The sequence below is a fragment of the Anser brachyrhynchus genome (assembly GCF_964034855.1).
Source record: "Anser brachyrhynchus genome assembly, chromosome: 14".
Lineage (NCBI taxonomy): Eukaryota > Metazoa > Chordata > Aves > Anseriformes > Anatidae > Anser > Anser brachyrhynchus.
In genome coordinates this window covers 948,578-968,465 of record NC_137709.1, presented here as the reverse complement: position 1 = coordinate 968,465, position 19,888 = coordinate 948,578, and the positions used below count along the sequence as shown (strand labels likewise).

At 47.4% G+C, this 19,888-nt stretch overlaps 1 long non-coding RNA gene across 2 annotated transcripts; it reads right to left on the bottom strand.

Annotated features, from left to right (window-relative positions):
* Positions 1–1,255: 1,255 nt before the first annotated feature.
* Positions 1,256–17,651, bottom strand: LOC308177491. Of its 2 annotated transcripts, none has more exons than XR_013939168.1 (4): positions 17,421–17,651; positions 15,288–15,508; positions 8,246–8,339; positions 1,256–6,912 (listed from the first exon to the last, which is right to left on the bottom strand). It is a non-coding gene; the product is annotated as an uncharacterized lncRNA (long non-coding RNA). The 2 variants fall into 2 exon arrangements; XR_013939169.1 differs by having other exon boundaries at positions 1,256–6,462.
* Between the last annotated feature and the right edge of the window lie 2,237 nt (positions 17,652–19,888).

Below are 19,888 nucleotides of genomic sequence, written 5' to 3'. Positions count from 1 at the left end.
ACAGACACCCATGGGGCACACGGCTGCCGGACACACACCCACAGGGCACACAGCCAAACATACCCAAGAGCAGACATGCATTGTCGTGCATCTATGCTCCACTTTAAGCCCCTACAGTGGGTGCTTAACATTCCTGCCCATCTGTCCCCATGCTTTACTCTGTTACTCTGTTGTTTTTTTATTATTATTGCAGCTGTTAACAAAGTGCAAGGTGTTTACATTACACAGCATCATCTGCAGCTCCAGCGCCACCGAACGCCCCGGTCATACCGCATGGCTCTGCCGCATGTCACTCGCTATGTGGCACGTTTGGCTGCGAAGCGTCTGGAGAGGGCAGGCGAGACATCACAGTGCTTCATTTTGCTTGCTGAGTCTGCCAACAGAAAAAAAAAAGCAATAAAACCCCCCAGATCATTGACATTTCAGTGAAAGAGAGTTGTGGAATTAAGGTTCACCTGGCCCTGCTCTCGCAAAATGAGTGTATGGTTTATTGCTACCTATTCATAAAGTTATCCATCATTCCTCACAAAATTTGGTATGAATTCATGTGAAAAGTCATTACACGTGGCAATGCTCACCTCCCGTTATTCCCCTGTTTTTATGCTCACCCAACCCAGCTGCAGAAATAACGCTGCACGACACAGCGGCGGGGATGAGCCCGGGGACACGTGCCAGTGGGTCCCGGGAAGACGAGGACACGAGGCAGCGTCTCGTGTCTACGCATAATCTGCTCTGTCTCAATTACACAGTTCACAGGCAGCTAATAGCCCAGTAATGACACACTGAAAAGAACTGGCGAGTCCTCGCCGGCTGCTACGCCAGCAGAATACCAAGATGAAGCTGGGAGCTGCTGGCCGAGCGAGGGCTGATATTCTGGGTGCAGGGTGTTGCCGTCGGTCACGCTTGATCCAAAATGCTCTCCACTGATGTCCCTGGTGAAAACCCAGGAAGGGTGGAAATAAGTGGGGGGGTGTGGGGACAGGGCCGTTTCCACCCCGTGGCCAGCAGAGCACCCCGCAGCCCGCCCCGAGGGGTGCAGGGCATCCTCCAGGCAGCCGGCCGGCCGGTCAGAGCCGCTTGTTTGATTATTAGTGCTCAGCCGGTTTGAGCAGAGGCTCCTTCTTGGAGAATGGTGCTCCCTGGCCATCTCTGGGGAGAAAAGGGGCATTGACGTCAGCCTTCAGACATCTTGAGATACAGAAAACGAGTTATAAATACTACGAAATTCTACTGGCAATGCACTTAACGTGTGCACCAAGCATGGGACAATGGAGGGCACTTGAGACCCAGGTCACAGAAAGTGTTCCACGTGCAGCATTTCACATGAGCAGATCAAATAGTGCTTTAGGGAGAACTTATAAATATTAATCCCGCACCTGTTTCAATTACTTGCAACTAGCAGGAGCAGCCGTGCCCGGTGTGCGTGGTGACACAGAAAGGAAGCAGTTCATGACAAGTCTCCCAAGTTTACTTTCATGCCTTTCTGTAGAATTGCGGGGGCTTCTTTTTTAATTGGCACTCTGAGGTGAAATAAAAGGAAATCTAATCCTGGGCTGAAGGAGGTAAAGCTGCACAGACGGGCACCACATCCTCACCAAGAGAAAGAGAAGGGTTCAGCAGGTACCGAGCTTAAAAAAGGGATCTCATGAAGGCGAGCAGGTTTGAAGCCCATCCTATGCCTGTATCTAGAAGTGCCTTTGGCTACCTGAATTATTCACAACTGCTCAGCACATTGCCTTGCAAGAAAATGCAGTAGATACTAGATTTTGTTTAGTGCCAATATAGAATTTATTGCTCCCTCCGTACCCCACGAGACACTGCTTTGTTACTGGTCAGAGCATCCGCGCTCAGAGGCTGTCCAGTTTAAAGCTCTTTATACACGCTGCTCTTCTGTAACAGATTGCATTATTGGGTAAAGGGCAATCCATTTGGTTCTGCCCACCTGAAAATTTACAACGCTTGAAAGCAAGCTGCTGTATTTCACCTGCTCCTGAAGCCTTGCTTCATCCACGGCGTCCAGGTGGAATTCAGCCTCAGCACGGGGAAGGGGCTGTGGACCCCGAGCCCCCCTCACCTCCTGCCCCGTGCTCCCAGGAGGCGCGGCCGCTGCCTCTCGCCCAGGGCAGCGCTCCCCGACGGAGCTCAGCCACTCGTCTGGCTCAGCTGGTGACACAGCGCAGGAGTGTAAAACAGCAGGGGGAGAAACAGAGAATAGCCACAAAACATTTTTCATCAAATCAGCTCAAGGTGCTTTTATAGCCGTTACTCATGCCATGAGGTACTGCTGTGATACAGTGATTAACACATCCACCCATAAAATATTATGCCTTTGCTTTTTAAGTCACCTCCAAGTACTTCAGTGCAGAAAACATTTTTACAATGTCACTGTACTGCACAGGGAGCATCACCCCGAGCATCGCGCCGTGTAATCCACGAGCGCCTGCCCCTCACTGGCTCCTGCTGCACGGCAAAGGGCGGCAGCAGCCGCTGGCACAGGGAGAGCAGCAGCACGAGTGACTTGCCAAGGTGACGGAGGCACACTGAGCACAATGGAAACTCGCTCCCAGAGCCCAGCTCCTAGCTGGACCCTGTTTCATCTTGAAGGTGCTGGAGCTCTGTAAGGAGGCACCAGGGCAAGCGCTTCAGAATAACCCCGGTCTGTGTGGGAGGAAAGAAAACACCGGAGGAAACCACGTACTGACCCTCAGCAACAGATTAATTTTGATGCGTGCCTGTAAACTGATAGGTAATCTAATGATATTCAGAAAAGATCTCCTCCTGACCCTGTAGTGAAAGCACTGGAAAAACCCCGACTAGCAGAGATGTTACTTCTCCTGCCTCTATCTTCACACCACGAGACTGGCTGTTCGGCTGCGTTGCCAATTAAATTTTCTGGAACGGAGACACAGGAATAAATGTGTGCAAGGATAATGCCTCCTATGGCTATTAAAAGATTAGAATCGCTTCTGATGCACACAGCATGGGGAAAGACAAACCTTCCTCCGCAGCCCTAAAGGGAGCCAGCGAAGGAGCCCCGGACACTTCTGCGCTGCGCCTGCTGGGCTCCAGCAAGCTCCGCGCGCCGCTGGGAAGGGGCAAACGCAGCGGGAGGGATGGGGCCCCCTGGCACGACGAGGCAGGGCGGCTTTGCTCTGCGAGCAGGTCTGACAGCCCAGTGGGCAAAGCAAGAAAGCTGCTAGATGGCTGCAGAGAGACCAGGGAGCAAGGACAGGGAGGACAGTAAGGCAGTTTTGGACACGGCTTATCCTAAGGTGAGGGTTTCTGGATGATAAGCTGACATTAGTTGATATTCTGCGTGATCCCTGCTTGTTCCCTCACCTATTTCTCTATCCCTCTTTTTCAGCCGAGGCCCACATGCACCAAGGTAAACATTAGCACTGTGGTTTGGGTACCTCTGAAATTCAGTCTGTTATGTGAATGTCTTGGGACCGACATCCAGATGTTCTCATTCTGATCTCCCCCTTTTTGTTTCTTCCCTCCTGTTTCAGCCAAATGGACTCCTGCTATTTCTTGAAGCTGTATTCAGTTTCTGATGCATTTTCCATGAACAAAGGGGAACTTTTTTTTTTTCTTCCATCAGAAATTTTCTACAGTAAATAAGAAAAGGAAATGGAAAACCTTGTAGAAAGTCCCAGACTGCTGAGGCTTTTAAAATGGGCTCAGAGCTCAGGCAGAAGGCAGGTTAAACACAAATAGATGTGTTGAGCCAGTGCAGAAGATGACATTTCAGACCCACCATAAGGAAGAGGAATTAATTGAATAAAAGGACTAGCAACAACAAAAACCTGAGCCTGAACCACAAGGAAGAGAAGAGGCAGGATGTGACAGCACTGACAAAATTCAAGAGAATTAAGTGCAGCCATGGAATAGACTTCTTTTGCACGAGCACTGTGATCTCGTTTTAATGTGACTGCAAGATATCGCAGATTGGGTCATTTCCTTATCCCGACCGTAAGTGAGGTACTTCAGGGAAACCATGTTTCTGCTGCTGCCCGGCCTACAAATACAGGGCATCAGCCACTCCAAAGAAGCTTCAGTAGGAAAGAGGATGGGGTGCGGGCAGGACGTGCTGGAGCAACAGGCAAACCAGGTAATATTCCTGGTGTCCCCTGAAATATGTCCCAGTCCTCAGAATAACGCTTAAAAATGTATCACTTGGAAATGTGCCCCTTATTTAACAAAAATAAATAACTAAAGTCAAAGAACAGGTTGCTGTTGACAGAAAGCAGCACTTGCCAAATATAACGACGCCTTTTCACGCAGCATTAGTGCTCCAGAATGGTTCATCTTTGCTCAATGGTCCCGTTACGCTAAAAACATATAAGATGCATTGCAGCATTTTCTCCACCAGGAAACCTACACATAATATTGCAGTCAACAGAACGGAGATTCAAATCCCTTTGTCATTTCTTCCCTCTCATTTGCCTACAAGAGATGCGAGTTAGAGCCAGAAAAAGAACGGGAGGAGCAGCAGCAGATCCTCTGGTGCCGCGGGCGTGCCCTTGCTCAGCGCAGCCGGAGCAGCTCCGCTGCTGAGCAGCTGGCTCCGCCGCAATGGTTCATTTGCGTGTGATTACCAACTGTGCATCTCCATGTATATCCTCAGCCCCAAATATTTAGATTTCTTGGGGGCTGGAAGCGGTCTCAGAGTACTCTGTTTTTTCCATGTTCTCTTTCTACTTAATTATATTACTCATGAATAAGCAAAAGGAGGGTTTTACTCCTGCCTAAAACCAGGCAGGTAAGCAAATGTTCCTTATCAGGCACAGAGACAACCTTTCCGTAACGTCTTATCTGGTGCTGGAATATCTGGAGCACGCTTAAATGGCTGCTGAATGGGGTAGTCCGAGAGTACAATGTATAGCTAGCTGCCTTTTTCTGTACGTTTATCACTTCCCTGAGTCAGTCAGGGAAGGAATAGCTTCCCAGAGACAAATATGCTGAGATCTGAACTTAAAAGGTGTGATTTCGACTTGTGTGTCATTCTGAAAGCCTTCCCATCAATCCATGACTTCATCTCGGATTCTCAGCATCACTAACTTGTCCTGAAGCTGCTATTGATTTACGGCTCAATCTCGGAGCAGTTTGAAGAGCGTCTCCCCAGCATACAGCCTACTTATTTGAAGGAGAAATTGAATCTGATTGGAAAACTTCTTTTAATTTGCAAAACCAGAAAAGGTTAAAAGGGGCAGGAAAAAAAAAAAAAACAACCTCCTCAAACCTCTGATTGATAATTTTTGACAGAGCAATAGAACAAGTGGTTCCCGTACTGATTTAAGAAAGACACACAGCTCTCTTCAGCTCTTGCCTCACTACGACGTGCTGAAAGGTCTGCCAAAGCCTTCCTGGTGCTGCGTGGTGCTGTCTAGCTTAGCACATTCCTAGAGCAGGTACTGATGGGCGAGATTACAGCCTGCTCGTGACCTGCTGCAAGGTTTGCTTCCGTATGTTTACGGTGCGTGGTGCCAGATGAGTTGGTGCTGACCTTTGAGCTACGTTACCTATGGACACTTCAGAATGCTTTACAGACATGAACAGAGTCCAACCCAGCGCCGCCTCCCTTTTCTCTCTCCCATGTACGATGCAGGCAGCGGCACACCACCTTCCCTCACCCAGCGGGGGAGGCTCCAGGCCCGGCTGCAGACCTGCAGCGCCGTGACCCCGAGGCCAGCATTAAGTGGTCAGCCCCAAACCAGGGCTCTGCACCTTTCCCAGCAGCTCCAAACTGGGATCCCATTGCTTGCCATCTGTCACCACTACTGCACTGCCGTGTGCTCGTATTTTCTGTAAGGACCACGCAGGGTTTCAGAAGGAGCGCCACTGTTACCAGGTGAAGTACCACTGCTACCAAACTACAGGAACGAACCAGCTCCAAAAGGAATTAATGCAGTTCTCATCTGAAGTGTGCAGAGACACCTTACCGTGTCATTTTCCACTAAATACACAATGTTTCTTTTTGCTGAATGTGTTTTCCATTTACCCAAGTCTGTACATTTGCTTTCTTTGTTGTTGCATTATGTCTGTAATGAATTTTCATTTTGTACATTGTAGAGAAATCTCTCAGTCATCACACAAATGCTGGCTCTTGTTTCTTCATCTAATAATTCAAAAGCAGAGACTGTAATTTTCAAGTAGAGACAAAAATGATGGTTTTGAAGCTTGTGTTCTGTGCAGAATAATTCAAAGTACATCACATTTCTTCCCCTGCAAGATCTTTGATCACTGGTTTCTTCTTTGTGTTAGCAAGCTGTTACCAGCAACGTTGATATTCAGGTTTCTGGGTGAGTGCTGCAAACCCAGACGGGAAATATCTGGAGCTGCTTTTCTTTGGCATTTTCCACTACCGGCTGCTTCCCGAGGAGAAGGACGTCCTTCGTGCACAGCTTTGGCTTGAAGTGGTGTTTGAGTTCTGCCTCAGCATGGGCACCGGCCCCCCGCCGGCTGTGGGAAGAGCAGAGGACTGGTAGATGAGGGGCCGATGTGCGGCAATAGAAGGTGCAATATTCATTTAAGAAATGCGGAAGTAGGGACGGAGCTGGCAGGCAGCGAGCAGTTCTATCTCCTACTGTGCTGCATATTGTGATGGCTCGCTGTTCTGGAGTTAAAATTGCTGTTTTGGATATTGTTAGCCTCCATAGTTCAAGATAGGACTAATTATGAGTAACAGGCTGTACTGTTCTTTTATCACAGGTTTTTGATTAACATGAGATATTGTATTTGGTTATTTCCTGTGCCAAGTTATCCTTTCAACTACTGAAGCTTACATCTCTGGTTGTTCTTCTTGTAGGAGAACAGAAAGAAAAGGATAAGAACTAAACTTCAGCTCTCTTCTGGCTCCTGCCCGATCGCCTTCCTGGCATCACACGAGTCTCGCCCTACCTGCAGCGGGAGCTGAAAACAGTTAACCAGCGCTTGGGTTTTGATTCCAGCTTATCACCTCCTAGTGCAAGCCCAAAGCAGGGCTCTGACCTTCAGGACGTGGAACTGAATGCTAAGGCAAGACACGTGCGAGGCTGAACAAGTAACGTGCAAATGGACTGCAGCCTGGGAGAGGCAATGCCAGCGCCTCAGGCGAGAGGGAACTGCAAGAGGATTAACACCCTACAACGAGGGCTTCTGCAAAACGCTGTGCGTGAGCCTGTGCTGCCCACAGCCGCCCTGCAGCAGCGCCAGGCAGGGACACCGCGGGGACGTTGCCCCTGGGGACCCTGTGCAGGGCCGCGTGGCATCGAGCTGCTGCAGGCTGCACCGCTGCCCCCAGCCCCTGCCCAGCCCCAGCCCCGCGCAGCCGGGCCGTGGGAGCAGCCCCCGCAGCTGCTGCGGCTCCAGGACTGGAAGGAGGTTAGATCAGATCGGGTGGACCAGATTTCTGGTCACCCGAAAAACAACAACAACCCTCCCTTCTCCCTCGCAGCCCTCCCACACGCACATCTGCCATGCCTGAACTGGAAAATTAAATCATTTCTCTGCTCAGCTGGCAGATTCAGCCGATAATTCAAGAGAACAACAGCATTTTGAAGCGAGTTAACCACTTCAGCGGGGTGGTTGAAGGCAGGAGCTGGGAGCAGAGGGGGCTTGCACAGCCATGGACATGTGCTGCCCCTCTGCCAAGCAGGAGAGGCACGGGGTTGGCGAGGCAGTGGGGCAGCCAGGCTGCAGGAACGAAGTAGCAAAGGCCACGAGGAATATGCCCTGGTGTGGGGAAAAGTCCCCAGGCACAGCGTTGCTGGGCCAGAAGTGGGAAGAGTGGGGAAGGGCCAGGCAGATCTCTCCCCTTTCAGTATTTGCAGTTTCCCAACTCAAAAAAAAAAAAGCTTAACTTTTTTTTTTTTGGTAGTGTATTTTGTGACAATGGATTAAATATATTGCAGGGAAACTACAAATACTAACCATAATTAATTTTTCTCAACCCTTACTCAATGCTTTCTCTGCTACTGAGAGCTGTAGGACCGCGGAGCTGCCTGTAACTCGCACCCAGCTGCCATCGGAGGCACGTGCACTGCCCGGCTCGTTTGAGATGAAATGCCTCCTGCCACACGCTAGATGATCGTTTTATCTTTCCGGAGCTCCACCTAAATGCAAGCGCCTGTGTCACTTCTTGGTTGAACTGGCATTTAGGTGCGCCCCCAGAAAGATAACACTCCCAGGCTGCAGTTAAAGTTCTCTCTATTTAAGGAATTAACTAGTTTTGCTGACCTCCTCCCTGCATTGTATTTCCACTTACCTTGTGCTTCATTAATCTTGCATGAAGCTATCTAGCCGCCAGTGGCTGGTGCTCAGGCTGCCAGGAACCAATCTGACAACAGATTGGAAACACCCTGTGAAAAAATAAGCAGCTTTTACTGGAGTTATGAAAATACCTGTGTCATGTAAGGCGGTGCCATCAGCAGGGAGGCAGCTGAGGTCCTAATGGTGAGATTACGACAGACAGAGACAGAGGTAAGGCATGGCCTGGTGACAGCGCTGGGGCTGGCTGGAAGGAAAAATGGGTGGGCACAGAACCACACTACCGAAGCTTTTATTAGTCTGCATTTCCTTTAGTCTCAATCGTGAATCTCAATCTAGAGAGCATAAAGCATTTATGGAGTGTCACACCTGGTCTCCAGCACTGCGGTGAAGCGCGGTGCCCTGCGAGCACCCCTGCACTGTGCGGGCAGTGCGGGGACAGCGCCAGCCCCAGCGCTTTGTCCTCACCTCTCACCTCCGTGGCAAAGCATTTCAGTGCCGGGCAACGTCAGCTCTGTAAGCTGTGACCACGGCGATGAAGGTTTAGCTGCGACAAGCCTCCCTCATCTATGAATTTTTCTGGAAAAATGTTTTCTGGTGTGAAGCGAAAGAAAATTTCAGAAATTGTTGCTCACTTCTGGTTTAAAAAAGTTCTAAGGATGAACTCGATAAAAATTTCAATGCGATAACACCTAAATGAGATGCTCTCATTGGAAAATCAAACACGTAATGCTGAATATTGTTTCAGGAATTTTTTTAGAATTTAAATTTTTCTGAGTGAGAAAAAAGTTGACATCTCAAAAACGTACTCCCCATCTCTCCCACCCACATCCCAGTGTTGCTTCCAGGAATCTCTACACGTTTATTTTTAGCTATCCATTTTCACATATGATTCAAGTCCAAAGCAGTCAAGCTCGCTGTTTTTAACAAAACATGTTTAGCATTCAGCGCTGAACTGGAGGGCACAGAACAGCAGGCATCTAAACAGCTCACGCTGCAAAGCTTTCCAGCAGAAGGTGGCTTGCCCAGAGCCAGCCTCATTGCGTTTTCAGAAGTTTAGACCAGATATTACTCCCTCAAAGACATCAGCTAGGAGAAATGGCTTGAGAACAAGACTACAACAATCCTGGGGGGGGGAGCCTGACTCATGTAAAGTCAAAGGAAACCCCCAATTCTGGTAATTTTAACATGCCTGGGATCTTGGTCTTCACTTTACTATGAGACAGTTAATTTCAGCAGGTAGATGTGAGTTAAAAAATAAATAAATAAAAAAGGATGTCTTTTTTAAGCCCTCTCTTAAATTAATCTATATGCTGCAACAAGCACAGGGGAGCCTGCTCGCGAGTATACTTGCACCCAACAGAACACAACAGAGCATCAGCAATCACAGCAAGAACAAATTGGCGCAGACTTGTCATCACTAACAGGAATGCAAACATGCAGACCAGAGGCAAATAACACCAGGAATGCAGAACGAAAACTAGTCCAACCCCGTTTCTGTTGGACCAGGGGGCTGATTTCACACTGACTGCCATGCCAGCAGGACTCTGCCTTCTGAGTAGTTTCTCAAACTGACCATCAATGGATGTACAGAACAAAATCCTGTCCCATTTCAGGAGTACTCATAAAGTCTTGAAAGATAAAAACCAAATTAAGATAAGCACACAGAGACTGATGGCTGAGTGACTGAGGTATCCGATCTTTGTTCTAATTATAGTGAGGAACAACCCCAAAGTACCTCATGCTGCATCAGTTAACTTGGGTCATTTATTTAAAACACCCAGTCAGGGGCATTTCTTTTCATTTAGCATTAATCAAGGCACACAGCACATTCTGTGTGGCACACCACACTACATATTCACAATACTCCTAAATGCTTGCAAATCAGTAAGCTCCGAGTCTCTTATTCACACTTAAGGAGATACCAGCAAAAATCAGAGTACCTGGGAGACCAGCCAGGACATAGGGATTTTCCAGAAGGGCACCAGTGTTGAACGCTACCCCTGGACAAAGCACTTTTTGCAAAGCAGCCCTTCCCCAGGAGCACAGCAGCCAGACCCTGGGAGGATCCCCAGCTTTGTGACCACAGCTGAACCCAAGTGAGCTACTGCCATCAGTGCACAAAGATACACTGGATACATTGCTAAGAAATGCTACGGGAGGCATTCACATACTCCTGTCTCCACATCCCTTGGAGAGCTACATCTCTCAGGGCTCTTCCAGGGGAATCAGGCATTCCTCAAGCTACTTCTGGCTCCTTATTTTTAGTTTAAAATCTATTATAAGCACTTTTTTTTTTTCTTTCCAGAAATTATTCAAGTCAGTCTTTATGCAAGAATCAAGTCTGCCCCGCCAATATATATAAGGGTGTTCGTGATATTTCTCCCCCTCAGAGCAGGTGGCATTGCTGCGAAGCACGCATCCGAGGCCAGCCTTGCAGTGCTGCTGCCAACCGCTGCAGCCACGGGTGCCATGGCATGCCAGGGCATGGCCGAGCCGGCCGTGGGAGTGGACGAGGGTTGATTTGCTGCACGCCACGCAGCAGAGGCACGACAACCCAGCGCATTATTCAGCAGAGCCCGTGATGGCTTTCTGTTTAATCTATGTGAAAATTGGATTTATGGTATAGGAGTAAGAGCTATCTGAACATGGCCCATAAAGCTGGAAGAATCATATTTTTCTCTTCAGCAAGCAACTTTTAACAGCTCTGCTGGGTGCTTATTTGCAGTCACAAGGCAAAAATTTTGTCTCTGCTGTTTATGACCCTTTTACTCATTTCTGTGACAGGGGGTGGTGGTTTGGAGTACAGTGCCAGTGATGCTCTAGTTACTGGGTGTTATTTGCTCCAGGGACTCTTTTGATATGCAGTCTTCTGCTGTACTAATGTTCCCATTAGTCTTGACTGCCTCTGCAGGGGGTGGTAAAGACTTCTGTAACAAAATGCCTAGAAAAATCCTTCTTGAGCCCTTGATATTTTCTTTGCAATATTTTCCTCATCTTTGACAAGATATGAGTTGGACTTTGAAGCCATTTCCAGTTCTGTTGCTGGCATTACTTCATATTTCTACTGGGTAGCTGGATGGTTCTTATGGGGCTGCAAGGAGCCGGCAAACAATTCTCCTTTCTGTGTTCCTCGTATGGTCCTGATCTCTTGAGTAAAGCTTCTTGTTATTGAAAGCATACTGCCTAAGCCCACAAGGCATTAAAATGCAGGCATCAACTGCTACGAGGTATTGCTCAAAGCTGCTGCCGGGAAAAATGAACAAAAATATACATGTGGAAAATCGTATACGTAAAACAACCCAGTGAGAAAATGGCTGGAGACCAAAGCTGTTTAACAGACAAAGAGAAGTGGAAGGTAAAATTAATCCCCCTCTCCTACAAAAAATATAGATATTGGCCTAAAATATTCAAAGTCCAGCTCTTTATTTAGAGCATGGTAGTGTGGTGGGTTTAGGGGGCTGAGCTGAGACAAAGGGAGGTTTTCTGGTGGAATTTAATAAAATTCCTGTTCATGGCTGGACTGAAAATAATCAGAAGATATTTCTTTCTCCAGAAAACTATGTAGGAATTGAAACAAAAAAAAAAAAGAGAGATGCTTGGGGTTCTTCTCCCACCTCTGCTACCTGGAGCAAGCAGCCCTCTGCATGAAGACTTCAACCCTGTGATAACATTTACTTTATAAGTATGTCATAATTGCTGTAATTTTCAATGTGATTAACCACAGAAAGCGTATTTTAAAATAGCTAATAAGGAAAGAAAAGTTAAATGAACTTTTTTTACTACGAAGATTACTGTGAAACCTGGGAGAATTCAGAGCTTATTCAGAAACGCTGCAACACGTCTGCTGCCTTGCTGCTGAGGAAACGGCTCTGCCTCCCGCAGCAGTAGGCACGCCGGGGGAGAGTCACGCCAGGCTTGGACCTGACCTTTTCAGGAGCCGCATGGAGCTCCAGTCCTGGGCAACGACTCAGGCACGTTTCTGTAACATGCAATTCACTGAGCCAGACACCAATTTGTGCCATTATACGCAGTTCCTTTGGTTCAAAGACAACTAACATTAGTTCCCATTACAGCTCGTGCCTCTAAAACACAAAGCAAAAGCCAGAACAGAGCTGCAAGCAGCACCTCAAAGGACAGCACAGCCCAAGAGCAGTGCAAACAGCAGGAAGCACACCTGCACCGAGCTGAGCCCGGGCCAGTGCCCGTCCTTCCCGCGTAACCCGGGGCGGTTGGGTGCCAGCCCCCAGCCCTGCCCTCGCTGACACCCGCCTGGGTTCCACGGGCACGTGCTGGGAGCCCATGGGTGCCCCAGGGCAGCCGGGTGCAGGAGGGGACCAGAGGGCCACGGTGGGACCATAGCACTAGGCCTTGCTGCAGATGGGGAAGGGGCTTCCTCCTGCCCGCACCCCCTCTGCTACGGCTGCTGTTGCTTTTGTGCACTTGGAGGATGCAGATAAGAAGGGCATCGAATTTGAATGTTATGCTAATAGGAACATCTGTGTGCTTAAATCAATGCTGAGCAGCTGGTACATTTAAAACAGCCCCCAGCATGTCTAAACACTCTGTAAATACAGAGTTAATATCTCCTGAGATCAATTTATCATTAATAAGTTATAAAACCAGGATCTGATGCACACTGAAATAAAAATAGAGTGAAAAAGAGACTGTTCTTTGTTTCCATTTTTCTCTGCTAAAATTCAGTAATGTTTCTTGTGTGACCAAATCTATTCAGAGAAAGCAATTACTATAGGTAAGATGTATTAGGCTGTAGTCCAAGCAATAGCTTTAAATATATTTTCCAATATATTTTGTCCTAAGTTGGGCATATTAGGGCTTGATTATAATTCATATAGCAACAATTTTCACGATTGAAAATGTGTATTAAAAATTGGCAGTCGCTGATGTTTTAATAAGAATTGAACTAAAGATTTCAGTAAGTATCCATTTCAGTTCTGGGCAACTATTACCATCCATCAGTACATGTCATTCTGATTAGAAATCATTGTTAACGATTACAGAGAATAGATTAAAATTGAACCTAAGTGCTTTCTGGATGCGTGGTTCATCCCCACCACAAAGAGCTGCAGGAGGACGGGGGCTGACGTGTGGCACACACACAGCATAGTAACGTCCCCATGGCCTGCAGAACACGAGAGCGGCTTCGCATTGAAGCCAGGGTTCACAGGCAGGGACAGCTGAGGTTGGAAGGGATGTCTGGAAGTCGTCTGCACCAGCCCCTGCTCAAGGATTATAATCCTCATATAAAACATATAAAAGGAGCATTAAGGTTAGCATTAGAGAAGGCCAAGAAAATCTGAGCCCTTTGTTCAGACAGAAGTAATGGTAGGTCTGAACACGAGACCACAAAGCAATAATGATCGCCCAGGACTGCTCTGGTGCCAGCTCCAGAAAACATCGGGACTTATTTTGAACATTTTGAGATTCCACCTACTAAGTCATAAAAATTAATAATAGTTACTGTGATGAAATGGACACCTTTCCCTTTCTTGATCTCATAACCTGCTTCAGGTATGTATATACTATATAGGCATCAGGCATATATGTTCTGTACTCCAGTTCTTAAGCCTCCTGCATCCACAAACTGGCGACTCCATCATGTATTTCATGCATTCTGTAAGCTCAGGGAGACTGCATAATTTGGAGGTATCAGCCAGGCTGTGCAAGTGGCATTTTGATCAATATTATGTGCATCTGTAAAACTACGATACCCCTCTGCTTATTTGCAGTTTGGACTTTTTTTTCTCCCATCCCTCTTTTTCCTGGAACACTTTTATCTCACTCCGGTAATTGCCAGCAAAATCCCAAACAGTAAAGTACACGAGTAAACCTTATCAGCTATGTTACAGTCAGCATTCCTCTCCACTTTCATATGGGTCACATCTTGAAAGACGAGCACTACTCTCACAGCCAAAGGTAGTCACAGGTATCGCCATCTCACAGGGTCTGGTGCACTGCAGAGACGTACCTGGAGAAGGGTTCCCGGGGAGGGGACGGTATTTTGCAGCCTGTGGTTTTATTGTGGTTCTAAGCTCTGTACGCATGATGATCTGCTATACAAGGCAAATACAGATAATTTGTAATTTTGTCTAGCTCCACCCTTGTTTGGAACAGGAGAACTGATAAATAAAATATGCCAAAGCACATTAGGTTGGCGTGTGATCTTAAATCTTCTCATGTTAGAAACTTCCAGGTGATACCCCAAAACCTCCAAATGGTTCAGATCAATTGTGCTGCAGAATGCCAAAGTCCTGCCAGCACTGATTTTCTGAAATAGCTGCACAGCTACTAAAGCTCCACTTAGTCTAAAAGGCACATAAGATCTTTAGCGGGGCAGTATAAACCCACTGTTATTTGTATGATTTGTATTTTCCCACTCACCTGCACTGCATGAATAACATTACCACCTGGCAGAAGTTCCTGTAAACAATGAGAAAGTGGTCCTGGGCTGAGCAATTTCCTCTGGGCAACTGATTTGATTAATTTTCTGGAGAGTGCCGTCCTGCCAGCTGGCCTGGCTGGGGAAATGTTAAGAAGTTTGTTTGCCTGGTTATCTCTTCCCGGGGGCCTCGTTGGGATTACGACTAATTGAAGTTTCTAGGCTAATTTGTTTCTTAATATCCTTGTGTGAAATGGGGAAAGCTGCATTCAACTTACCACAGGCAAAAGGGGAGGAGGGTCCCTGTTTTGTGGTCTCAGAGCCACACCAAACGGTGCTGCTGCTCCCTGTTGCAAGAGGCCGTCCCTCTTGCCTCCTCCCAGCAGCTGCCTCCGGTTAACCTGGTCCCTGACGAGAAGCATGGCTGCAAATCCGCGAGTGCTGCCCTGCACACGCCTTTGCTGGTCAGCCTTCTAACGATCCCGTTTTTCCTGTGCTGCACCCAGGCTCCAGGAGTTCTCCCTGACACCGAGGGCCATAGGTGAGCAGCTCTGCATGACGCTTTGTGAGCTTCACAGGGAAAATGAGCAGAATATGGAAGACAGCACATAACTGCTGGGAGAACAGAAGAGAACGTTACCTCTTTCATACGTACGGGCCCAGCCCTTCCCTTCAGCTTTCAGAGCATTCCCACGGGAGAGAGGTGAAACAAGGACGGAGGCCGGTGCGGCGAGACATCACGGCACGCGGCGGCTCCGCGGGATGTGGGCTGCGCGGGTCCTGGCTCCCGTCCTTCCCTCTCAGCGTCCATCCCAGTTCTCCTTCTGCCGAAATGGCACCACTTTGTAACCACTCTGAGAGCTGAACATAAGAAATGTTATAGATAAACTATGTACTAATTATCATTGCTGTTTTCTTTCAGATCACCTGGAAAGCAACCCTGGAGATTAAGTAAATAAAAGCATCGGTGCTGGCAAAGCCAAAGGGACACACTCATTAGAAAACCATCAAATACAGATGGGCTACCTGGGACTGGAAAATTTATGTACTTCTGATGCTGCGATCCAATAATTCCATTCTTTCTGGCTCTTCCTATTGATTTTTCCACCAAAGGGGTAATTCCCACATCCCACTCAGCTCCCAACATCTGCTAGAGATGACGTTTGAACTTTCTTACCCCACCGTCCATTTTGTGTTCTGCTCCAGCACTGTTGTTGTACCAGAGCTGTTCTTATCTGCTCAAGTTGCGTTAATCATAGCAGCCCTTTTCCTTCCTATTTCATCCTGCTCTGTCTTTTTAAAATTTGCTTAAGTTCATACAATTCCATATACAGCTGCCTCCTTACTGCTAGTCTGCAGGCAGCCAGATACAGTCTGCTCTGTTATATTGTTTATATTGTGGATGCTTTGGGAATACCTACTCCTCCCTTACAGGTGTTTTTTTTTTTTTATTAGGCCATGGATATATTTTTACAGATATAACATCCCAGTACTTGTATTGGGATGTCACAGTATCATCTTTCTTCCCCAAATACTTGGATGACACTCAATTTTTTCACCCAACAAAATGTTCTGCTCCGTGCTCTTTAGTCAGCAAGGTTTTGATTTTTTTTTAAAGTCTTCATTGAGAAATTTTTTGAAGGATGTAACTAAGGTCTTTATAATAATTTTCACTCGAGCCAGTTCATGATGCTTCTAATAAAAGAAAAAATAGTTCTATTTGTACAGGAAAAACTCCTCTTTCTGCAGTTTGCTGGGAGAATAAATTGTGATTAAAATAAACTTTCAGCTGTTATCCCTTCTTTCATCCAGAATTGATGACAAATTCATTTTTTTTAAGGTTTCCTTAATTACTGTAGGATGTGGAAGGGCTAAATGCTGACTTATACCTTCTGACCTAGGTGCTTTTCACGGCAGCAAAGGTTCGATATTTCCTGTGCTCGGTGTGGTCACCCCACAAGCGGCTGGCTGGCGGCAGATGGCGGCAGGCGTGGGAGGCCCGCAGGGCACCGCGCCAGCCTCGCCTCTGGCCGGGAAGCCAGGCTGCAGCCTCACGGGAACCGTGCCCGAAAGCAAAGGGACCCTTCTCCAGGAACCTCGTTAGCAAAAGAAGAGGAAGGATCTTGATTCAAGTGTTTGTGTGTTTAATACTTATTTTTTTTCCCCTCATTTGTGTTGCGTAATGGCCATTGGATGCATCTGGAAAGAAGCACTTTGGTCCTGCATTGTTCTGGTTCTGTTCCTGCATGGTTATGAGACCCTGCAGGAATGCATCCCCCAGCAACTACAGTACTGCTGATATACTGAGGTAACAGGACATCTTCAAAGAGCTCTGTGAGCGAGTGGTGGAGAAAGAACTGATTTCTAGCAAGCTGTAAATGTATAAGCAAGCATGACTGGTGCAATTATTTTTTCCAGGTGATAAACTAGTGGTTTTCCTGTCTATAAGAAAGCAAAATTTCTCGATGTATCAGGATATGACATACTGAAAATCTGTTGTGTATTAATCTGCAGTTAACATTCATTCTCTCTTCCTATCTATCAGCTAAGCAGCGTAGCATTAGCTTATTAGCTTGATTCTCCGCATTTCTTTAATCATATTTGTAAGAGAGCTTTCCCAATGCTAAACTCCTGATAAAATAAACAGGCAATAGTGGTCATCAGGTCCATATCAAACAAAAGAGATTAACTGAAGTGACCAATTAAAACTGACTACAGCTAAAAGTTTTTTTTTTCCCTTCTATACATCCGTTTTCTACAAGATGGATCTTACCTCCTTCACTTTACATGCTATTCCTGCTGGAGATGCCTTGACAGCAGATGGGAATGAGTCCAAAGCCCCCAAACAGCAACCTTGCCCTTATCCCTTCTGTCCATAGGATATTTCTGGACTGCTTCTCAGTCATGTCTGGCTGAACTTGTTCCCACGCTCCTGGAGAAAGTCCAGGACGGCTGAGAGCTCCTGAGGACAGCACTGACGGGCCGCTGCCACCTGAAGCACCCCCGTGCCAGAAAGACGACAGTCACTCAAAAATCACATCCTGTGTTCCACAGCAGTTATGCTTGACCCAAATAACGTAAATTAACCAAATGAACAAGTTTTGTAACAATTTGAAGTATACAAACAAACCCAACTTGCAAAGGAATGCAACTTTTGGATAAATAAGCAAGGATTTCTAGTAATATTTTGGTGAGATAAACATAATTTTGGCTGACTTCAGTGTGGTTTTTCCAGATGCATTATAGTTCGGGACTTATCTATGAGGAAATGTTTGGGGTTGAATTACTGACCATTTCATTATTTCTTGTACTTCCCAGCAGTCGGTTATGGCTCTGGACACTGACAACAGCCAAGAGCCATCATCTGCAATTACCTAGCTGGTTAGGCCTTGTGACAAAGAATGTGTAGTGGAAACAAAAACATTACATATGTAAATAACAGAGTCACTAACCCTCTTTAATTTATCTGCTCTAGGAAAATGCAGTACAGGCTGCAAAGCAAGATAATGCTCCCTGCGCCAGAGCAGATAGTGCTGGATGGCAACTTGTCCTTACTGAGAGAAACAAGGATGAACAAAAACCTAACATGTGAGTTATTTGAAAAACGTGAGTAAAATTGTCTTGATCTGAAAGAAAATGGTGCTTTTCCAGCTTTCCCCAGTGGCATTTGGGATGCTTGCAATTCTTTTCTTCTTCTGAGAAACCTTGTGCTTTGCCAGCTGCAACTCCATCATCTCTGCACCGCCGCTGCTGTGGCACCTGCTTCCTGCACGTTAGATTCTTGGCAGAAAAGACAAAATGCTGCCTACTGTCACTGGTTAGCACTTCCTTCCATTGTCCTATTGTAAGTGATCTAAAATTTTAAATTCTGCAACTGGAACACAGAAACTATGCAATAAATGCTGTTTTTTTTCACACAAGCAGATGAAATGAAACTTGCAAGATCACTCTGTTCTGCAGGACTCGCGCAACTGCACAGCTTGAAACACCGCCCTGCTCTGCCTCCATCCCGACCCTCTTCCCTGTAAGTCCCCCGAGACCCCTCCCAGGTAAGTCAGCCATGCTTCGGGTCCTCCAGATTTACCCCAGTCACCTTCCCAGGGGCTGGCAGGAGACACAAAAGCAGTCAGTAGGTCAGAGACAGGCTCGAACCCCCACCAGCACTCTAGGAAGGATTGGCAAGCACGGGAAGTATTTCAGCACGTGTCAGGGAGGCGCAGCCCCGCTGGGTGCTGACAACTCTGCTCTTCCTACAGCACCCTCAGAAGGTGCACGCACCCCCCCTGGGGCACAGAGCGCACCTCCGTGAGACATCCCTGCCCTCCGCTCACGCCCTGGGGTGGCAGCAGTGACCGAGGGCAGGAGCCGCGCTTCCCAGCCCGTTGAGGTGCTCTTCCAAGAGTCCTGTGCCACCTGTGGGCTTCCCTTGCCCCCCTTCGCTGCTGACCGCCTCCTGCGGCACCGAGCACAACGGGGGGTAGCAGCGTGCTCCCCCAGGGAGGGAGGGGGGCACCCCAAGCAGCGCTGATTGCAATTCAGGAACATTTCACACAGCGCACCAGGTTCTGCCATTTAGTGCCGAAATGCACAGTTCGGCCTTCAGAAAGCAGGACTGAAGGTACAGCACCATTTCTCGTCCTTTCGCTCCCCTGTAGCCACTTACCACAATTTACTCACAATGGCACTTATTTAGTGCCATAAAAATACTTAAAATACTGTTTGTGTAAACTGGTGTCCTCAATCTCCAATTCAACTTCTAATCAACCAAATTACTGAAACAGGCAGCTCAGACTCACGCAGAAATGAATTTTCCATCCAATTTTAGCTATAAAATTGAGAGGCTATTTTCAGCCTTAATTAAAATCTATACAATAAAAATACCCTTTTCCCACTGCAGGCAGCATCACTGTAAATAAAATAAGTGGATGCCCCTGCCTTTCCAGCACCACGCTGCACAGATCGATTCACATAAGCCAACTTAAGAGTAATTTAATTCACTCATCAGAACGGGAGCAACCACCTCCCTGAAGCCCTCCGACTGCAGCAAGGGGGGGGTGCAGCTGCTGCCCTGCCAGGGCAGAGCCCCCGGTGCCCCCCCCCGGAGCAGCCCCGGGCCCCCAGCGGTGGGCACACAACCCCGGAGCGTGAGCAATGGGGCTGCAGCTTCCCTGCAAGGGAACAGACCCAAATCCCTGACTTTGGGGGGGCGCAGGAAAACAAAGCCAGAGAGAGAGGCAGAAT